We start from the raw sequence: 7,925 nt of genomic DNA on the forward strand, positions 1-7,925 counted from the left end.
TGATTGAGAAAGTCTTGGGCTCTTGCAGTGATGGTGGGAAAGAAAGGTTCTTTTCTTGGCTGCACTTCTATTAGCAATTCTCTCCCCTGAAAGGACAGATTGTGGTAAAGCAATGAGAATAATTTGAAGCAAAAAGTCAAAAGATAGAATTATTAAGTGTTGAATTTCCAAATGAGTATTTACTCAGAGGTGTGGCTTTTTCAACGTCTTTTTTTCCTTAGGACCATCCACTCCCACCTCCTGCATTGCAATAGCAGTTTAATAGAAAACACTTTGTGAAACAAATTGTAAGTACGTATGCACGCGTATAAAACTATGTTTTGAGGATAAAGCAAGTTCTAATTTGTGGAAAAAGGATTAAATATTTCTGTTTTCTGAAAAGAGTTTTTTGTATTTTGTTTTCTATTAAAATGTATTTAGTTTCCAAAAAAAGTGTTGGCATCTCATTTAAACTGAGGGCAGGTGGGCATGTGGTCTGCCTTGCAGTGACATGCAGCTCACTTCTCTTTAGGGTAATAGCCAGTTACGTAGGCCAGACCAGCCCCAAAGCAGGGGTATTCCTGTCCACTCTTGTATTCTGTTCTGTTTACGTTGAGTCATGCTCTTGGCACTCGCGTGGCTTATCGCTAGCATTCAGTACTGTTCAGATATCCAAGATTGCCGATTGCTGACCTGGGACAATATATATTTTGCCATCTAGAGTTATTTGGTAAGATCCTACTTCAATTTTTAAAAACCCTATTATAAAATCTCAAAGGGGCATAAGAACTGTGTTATTTAATTAACTCAAACTGTTTATTGTGCAATTCCAGATAAAGGACTCATCCAAAGATTTAAATGATGCCAGAATTTTAAAAACGTACTTTGATACATAATTTCCTGGCAAGGACACCAGAATTATCAGGAAATTAAATAGGAAGACTCTAGAATTCTATGCCAAAATGTTTTTTTCACTTGAGCCTAAGGTGCTAAATAATAGGAAATGTTTCTTATTCACAAAAATCTACATATTTGAGACATTGTAAGAAGGATCCTTTGGCAACTTAGCCAGACGGCATCACCTTCCACTTGGCCTGGGGTAAAGCCTAGAATCCAAATGTGTTCTTACTGTAATAAGAATTCTAAGTTAGAGTGCATGATACATTGCTAGAAATCATGAAATCCATGAATTGGACTCAATCATTCTGAGAAGTGAAAATATCACTGACTTGGGATGGTTTGGAAATTTTGTGTTTGTTTTGTGATGCAGAATTTCTTTGATTAAACAGAAATGTGCTGGGTTGGTCAGTCTTCACATTACCGATTGTGTATCTGCTCTGTGATTTCAGTTCAAGGTCTTCATGGTCTACATATTGGGTCTTTTTTTCTTTTGTGAACTAATTTTAATGTGGGATAATTGAACTTTCTAGAATCACCTCACAACGTCCCCCAAATCTTACAAATACGGTATGTGTGTGTCCACAAGTTACGCAAAGAACATGGTCACCCTCTTCAGGCTGCTCTCTGCGTTGTTTCATTTTATCTTCAGGATATCCCATGACTTGGACAGGACTGGAGGCATTACCATTTTGTATTGAAATACCTAAAGCCCAGAAAAGCTGTATTGTGTACCCACACCCAACAAGGAATAAAGAAACTTGGGAATACTCAGCTGTTTTGAACCACTGTGATAAGTGTCCGCAGTGTTTATAAGGTGGGGGAAAAACAGCTGAAATTTCTGAAACTGACAGGCTCAGAAGATCTGACTGTAATTTGAATTTAGCAATAGACTGGACAAAAGAAAGAGAAAGTGAGGATAAAGGAAAATAATGAATAGAGACAAAACAGTTTAAAGTTTTTATATTTAAGACCCAGCATCTAAGGACATGATTACTGGCTTTTCATTTGTTTAATCGTGTGTTAGAAATGTCTTGGTTGTATAAACAAAGAGTTGGTATGTAGGCTTCTAATTTTGCTACTGCCCAGATTGGTATTTAAGTATATGGATTAAAAACTTAGTCTGTACTTCAATTTGTCTTTCAGTCGCATGTTTTAGAAAAGTGTCCATTAAATCTATGCCCAGCTCAGACTCAAAATTCGTATTATTGACACCTACATAGCAGCCAAATGACTCTGAAACTACTGTGTGGTAAAAAGAAAATCTTCATTCAAGAATTCAAGGAATGCAAATGTTCCTTGTCAATTTGACCATGAAAGCCCAACTTCAATACTTTCCTATGATTGGCTAAAATTTCTAAAGTATTTTATATTAAATATGTGAGTCTATTGTGCCCATCAGACGTTGTGTTGGTAGGTGGAGATACAGTGATAAGCAAAGCTGACAGGGTCCCTGGATTGAGGTTATAGTTTAGAGAGGAAGGCAGACATTAACCAGACAATCCCGTGAATATGGAATTCCTAACTGTAGTGGGTGCTGTACTGGGCACTGTGGAAGAACATACCCAATGGTCCAACTTAGAGCAGGCATTCAAAGTCCTCCCTGAAGAAGTAATAATTAAGTGGAGACCTGGAGGGTAATCAGGAGTTAGTCAGGCAGAGGTCAGGAAAGAACGGTCCGGACCCCCAAGTGGGAAGAACCTGTACACTCAGGGCATACAGTGGGCAAGCAGCGTGAGGAACGGAACAGCATGCATTTGGGTAACTGCAGGGCTCTGGCACTGTCTGAAGGTTGGCTTTTATCTCGGGGGGATGGAAGCCATTGAAGGGTGTAGAACGGAAGCCACAACATGGGCCAATTTCTACCTTCAAATCACTGGCAATAGGAGGACGTAGACTTATTTACAACTGGAATTCCACTTCACCATCAGGGTCACTAAGCAACATTTACTGAACCCAATCTGTGCCAAGCACTGCCAGGCACAGCCAAATGAGAAGCACTGCCATGTGGTGAGCTGCCCCGTGGAGTGGCCCCTGGGGCCATGAACTAAAAATGGCCTCCAGTCAAGAGCCCGCGAGGCCTAGAATCCTGCCAGCAGCCAAACAAATGAGCTTGGATGCAGGTCCTGCCCTGGCCAGGCCTTCAGATGAGACTGCAGCGCTGGCTGACTGACGGCGGTCTCCTGGTCTACCTGGAGACAGAGGCAGCAGCGAAGTCGGCCTGGCTCCCAGCTCACAAACTGAGATGCCAAATCGTGTTTTAAGCCATTAAAGTTTGGGGAGATTCGGTGCATAGCAATAGATAATTAGCCTGTGTGCCCCACTCCACAGCCCCTGCTTTTAACTGCTACACTATAGAAAATGAAATACTACTGATTTTTAAAAAAACCTCAGTGGCTGCTGTAAGGTACATGGACTAAGTGTGAGAGGGAGTAAGGAGGCCAGTCAATACCACGGCACTTGTCCAGGGGACAGATGAGGGTGACACGGACTAGACTAGCCACAGTGGAAATGGAGAGAAGTGGACAAATCTGAGGACTGTCGAGATGGATTTGGCTGGATCGGGAGAAGAGAAGGCAGGAATCGTGGACGACCTATGTGTTTCTGGCATGAATGATTTGGTGGATAGGTGGATACTTATTGTGATGAAAATAATAGAGGAAGAGGATTTGGGGGGAAAGATCAAGAGTTCAGTCTTGGACCTGTAAAGCTTGAGGTGCTTATGAAAGAACAAAATGAAAATGCCCAAGGGCGCCTGGAACTCACAGGAGAAGTCTAGGCTGATGTGTTGATTTGGGATGGAAATCTGACTCCAAGTGGTTTTTAAAATAAGGGTTTTTTTGGGCGGACAGGTGGCTCAGGTGGTTGGAGCTCCATGCTCCTAACACCGAGGTCGCCGGTTTGATTCCCACTTGGGCCAGTGAGCTGCACCCTCTACAGCTGAGATGGTGAACAACCGCTCTCCCTGGAGCTGGGCTGCCATGAGAGCTGTAGTGAGCTGCTGGGAGCAGCAGACCGACGGCCAGGACCGACTGACAGCCTCAGCCAGGTAGAACTCAATGCTCATAACACCAGCACGAGCAAGGGAGCTGTGTCCTCCACAACTAGACTGAGAACAACAGCTTGAATGGGAGGAGGAAGGGGGGAAACGGTGGACGGGGGAGATGGGGCAGTGCAACTATTGTCTATGACACCGTAACGATGGTGTCATTATACATTTGTGCAAACCCATAGAATGTGCACCAGCCAGGGTGACCCGGAGGCAATCTAAGGGCTTTGAATAATGGCATGTCAATACAGGTGCATTGGTTGTAACAAATGTCCCCTCTGGTGGGGACATTGACGGGGAGAGGCTGTGCCTGTGTCGTGCAGGGGCCTACGGGAAATCTGTTACCCTCCTCTCAGTTTTGTGAACCTGCAATTGCTCTAAAAAATAAAGTTTATTTTAAAAAATCCTACAAGTAATACTGCAGGATCAAGGAATGTATGCATTTACAGTTTTAGTAGATGTAACAAGTGCTTCCCATAAAGACTGCCGCAATTTCCATTCCTGTCAGCATCGCCTGGTCGAGCTCATCCTCATGGATGCAATGGCATCAAACTTTCTGATCTTCCATAAACTGAAAAACGGAAAAGGGTGCTGCCTGCCGTTTTAATTTCCGTGTCTCCCATTATAAATTAGACAGAACCTCTCTCTCTCTCTCTCTCTCTCTCTCTCTCTCTCTCTCTCTCTCTCTCTCTCTCTCTCTCTCTCCCCCCTTCCTCCCTCCCTCCCTCCTTTCCTCCCTCCCTCCCTCTCATATATTTGTTTGAGCCATTTGAATTTCCTTTTGGGTGAACTGCCTGTTTTCTTTGCACATTTTTCTTTTAGGTCTGCACAGAATTTATAGTTAGAAATTCACAAATTAGGGTGGGAATGATGTGTTTAAATGTCATGTTTTGGACTGAAATATGTGGTTATCATATACCTTACAGGCAACCTTGCATCTGTAAGCAGGAGATGAAAGTAAACCGGGTCAGAACTGATAGGACATGGGTAATTTCTCTGTCTGGGTCCACCCTCAGACTCTTAACCTAAGAAAAAATACTGTACCTAACTATTATGAAAAGCACAAAGCAGGCTCACTGTCTAGTTTCCTCTGTTGCTTTTTGTAGAATAGGCTCATTTATTGTCTCATGGTTCTGGAGGCTGGAAGTCTGAAATGAAGGCGTCAGCAGGACGACGCTCCCTCTGAAATCTGCAGGGGCCCCTTGGTCGCCTCAGGTGTGTTGTTGGCAATCTTTGGCATTCCTTGGCTCGCAGCAATATTCCTTGGTTAGCTGCACCCCAGCCATCTCTGTCTTCATCACCACATGGCACAACCCTGTGTCGTCTTCACACGGCCATCTTCTCACTAGGACACCTACTCCTCCTCCTACACGACCTCGTCTTAAGTGATTATATCTGCCACAAGTCTATTTTCAAATAAGGTCACATTCTGAGGTCCTGGGGATTAGGATTTCAACACAATTCAAACCATAATAACTTTTCCATAGAATCTTTTGGGAGAAGGTGAGAGAGAGAGAATGTAAAAGCCAAAGGTGCCGAACCTTCCACACGCACTGCATGCAGCCTGCCCGAGTCATATTGCCATGAGACCGTTACAACTTCGGCACTCCCCATGAGCACAGTGCAGGTGAGCCACCTCGAGCTTCACGCCCACCCAGGAGTTCACAAAGCACCTGTACCCCAAGCAGAGTCTATACCCCTTCCTGGGTTCATGCATCACCACCTGCAGGCCCCACCTTCAGCCAGCACCCTACCCCCCTGCCCTGGATGGGAGACCGCACCGTGAGGTAAGAGAAAAAGGAAAGTACTAGGAAGGGTCAAATGACCCCCATTGGATCCCGGCAGCAGGCGGGGGAGATGTGTGCTGCTTGTTCTTGCTGTGCAACTCCTCCACGGCCCCATTCTCCCCCCCACTGTCCATGTGAGCTCTCTTGTCGCCCTTTGAGAGAGACAAGAACCCACAGGTGGAACTGGTCTGGAAGTAAATCCAACTGATCTCAAGTTTTGGTCAAAAGATGTCCTTTTTGAATTTCACACCATTTAATAGGCCACTAAACCTATTAAAATCTATGCAGTGAGGTCCGATTTTTCCACTTGGTTCACACACGTCCAACCTAGAGCCTGTTCTGTCTCTCTGTGGACAGGATTCGACCTTTGCTTGTCTCAGAATCAACAGGCAACCTTGCCTTGCTTTGCTGTGGTATATTTTACTATTAATCCACTCACATCTAAGTGCTTTGCTTCTTTCTTTCCCAAACACATCTTGGAGCATTTCTGGCCCTTTTTAGTGGCCAAGAAATTTTATCCTAATTTATAAAAAGACAGTGAGAAGTTATCATTATTTTCAAATGGGAATATATATGTACATATACATATATATATATATGTACATGTATATATGTATACATATATATACATGTATATATATAATTGTTTTGCAATACTATTACTTCTTCTAATTTGAATATATATTGAATATATGAACATTTAATGTAGCTCATCACTTGATGTGATGATCATATAAGTGCAGATAATCCTTCTGCCAATGTTTATTACTTAATCCATTCCTCCACTGTATTTTTTTCAAGAGCCATGGACATTTTCTTTACATTCTAGGCTACTAAATAATTCTTGCCTTGTATATCGTATGATAGCTGGGTGGGATTTTTTTTAACATGACAATTCTGTTGAGGATAATTCTTTTCAGATGATTATCTGGCTGATTTTTAGAAATGCAAATGCAGGGTTTTGTTTTTTAATTAGCTACACTTGAGTTATTTTTCCATTGACTCTGTGCCCCAGAGAGCACTGGCTGAAAAAGGATGGTGGACATCATTCTGGGGAAGGAAGAAAAAAAAGGTCAGTCCTGCCTTCCCAAGCCGTTGCAGCAGAAATAGTTTTCTGGAAAGTGGCATAGAGAAAGTAAGATTACATTTGAGTTGAAATTGTCACTTTCTCTCCAACCAGAAAAATTTTCTTCAACATTGCTTCAGCTGGGCTCATCTGGGAAGTGACAGGATACATGATGTGAGGTATGAGGTACCCCACCTAACAAAATCTTTCTCAGAACAAAATCTTTCTCAGAACAGACTTGCCTACTCACAAGTCATTGAAGTCGATTTTAACCTACACCCTGCATTCTAGAATTCAGACACTAATGAAAGACTAACCGAAGTTGTGGTTAACTTGGGGGACTCCATGGCTCCCAGGGTCTAAGAGGCTGGACTTTAGGGGATGGCATGCTTCCTGCTGCGTTTACCAGGACTTTTACACCATGATTTAATTCCATACTATGTTTCTATTATTGGTAATTCCCCTCAAAAATTCTATACTCATTACTACAGGGCCCCAAATAGAGTGAGGTAAGTGAGGTATTCTCCTGGGGGTGAAATTTAAGAGTCTCAGCAATCAAGCAAATAATGTCTTAAATAAAAACCAAATTGGCAAACTAGGCCAGCTAACTGCCTACCTTTGTAAATAAAGTTTTCAGGACTGGGATTAGGGTGGGAGAGAGGCAGGACCTCCTAATGAGGGGCGGGTCCTGCATTTGAAATTTCGATATATTGCTCATCATGGATTTTTATGTATTAATTTTGATTTTTAAAAATATTGTATTAAAATACTTATATAGAGAGGGATCCAAGATGGCAAAGTAGATAAACAGTGTGCCTGCTTCCTTCCATGAACACATCAAAATTACAACTAAATTATAGGACAATCAACCTGGAGAACCATCTGAAATTTAGCTGAACAAAAATTTTATAACCAAGGATATAAAGAAGCCACGTCAAGACTGGTAGGAGGGATGGAGACAAGAAACGGGCTGTCCCCAAACCTACTTGTGGCAGATGAAAATTGGGAGGGGTATCTTGGCCATAGAGGCTCCCCTCTATGGAGGAGCAGGGGACCCCAGCTACACACTAGGCTCCCCAGCCCAGAGTACTGGTGCCAGGAAGAAGAGCCCCCACAACATCTGGCAGTGAAAAACAGTGGGGATTCC

The sequence above is a fragment of the Rhinolophus hipposideros genome (assembly GCF_964194185.1).
Source record: "Rhinolophus hipposideros genome assembly, chromosome: 26".
Lineage (NCBI taxonomy): Eukaryota > Metazoa > Chordata > Mammalia > Chiroptera > Rhinolophidae > Rhinolophus > Rhinolophus hipposideros.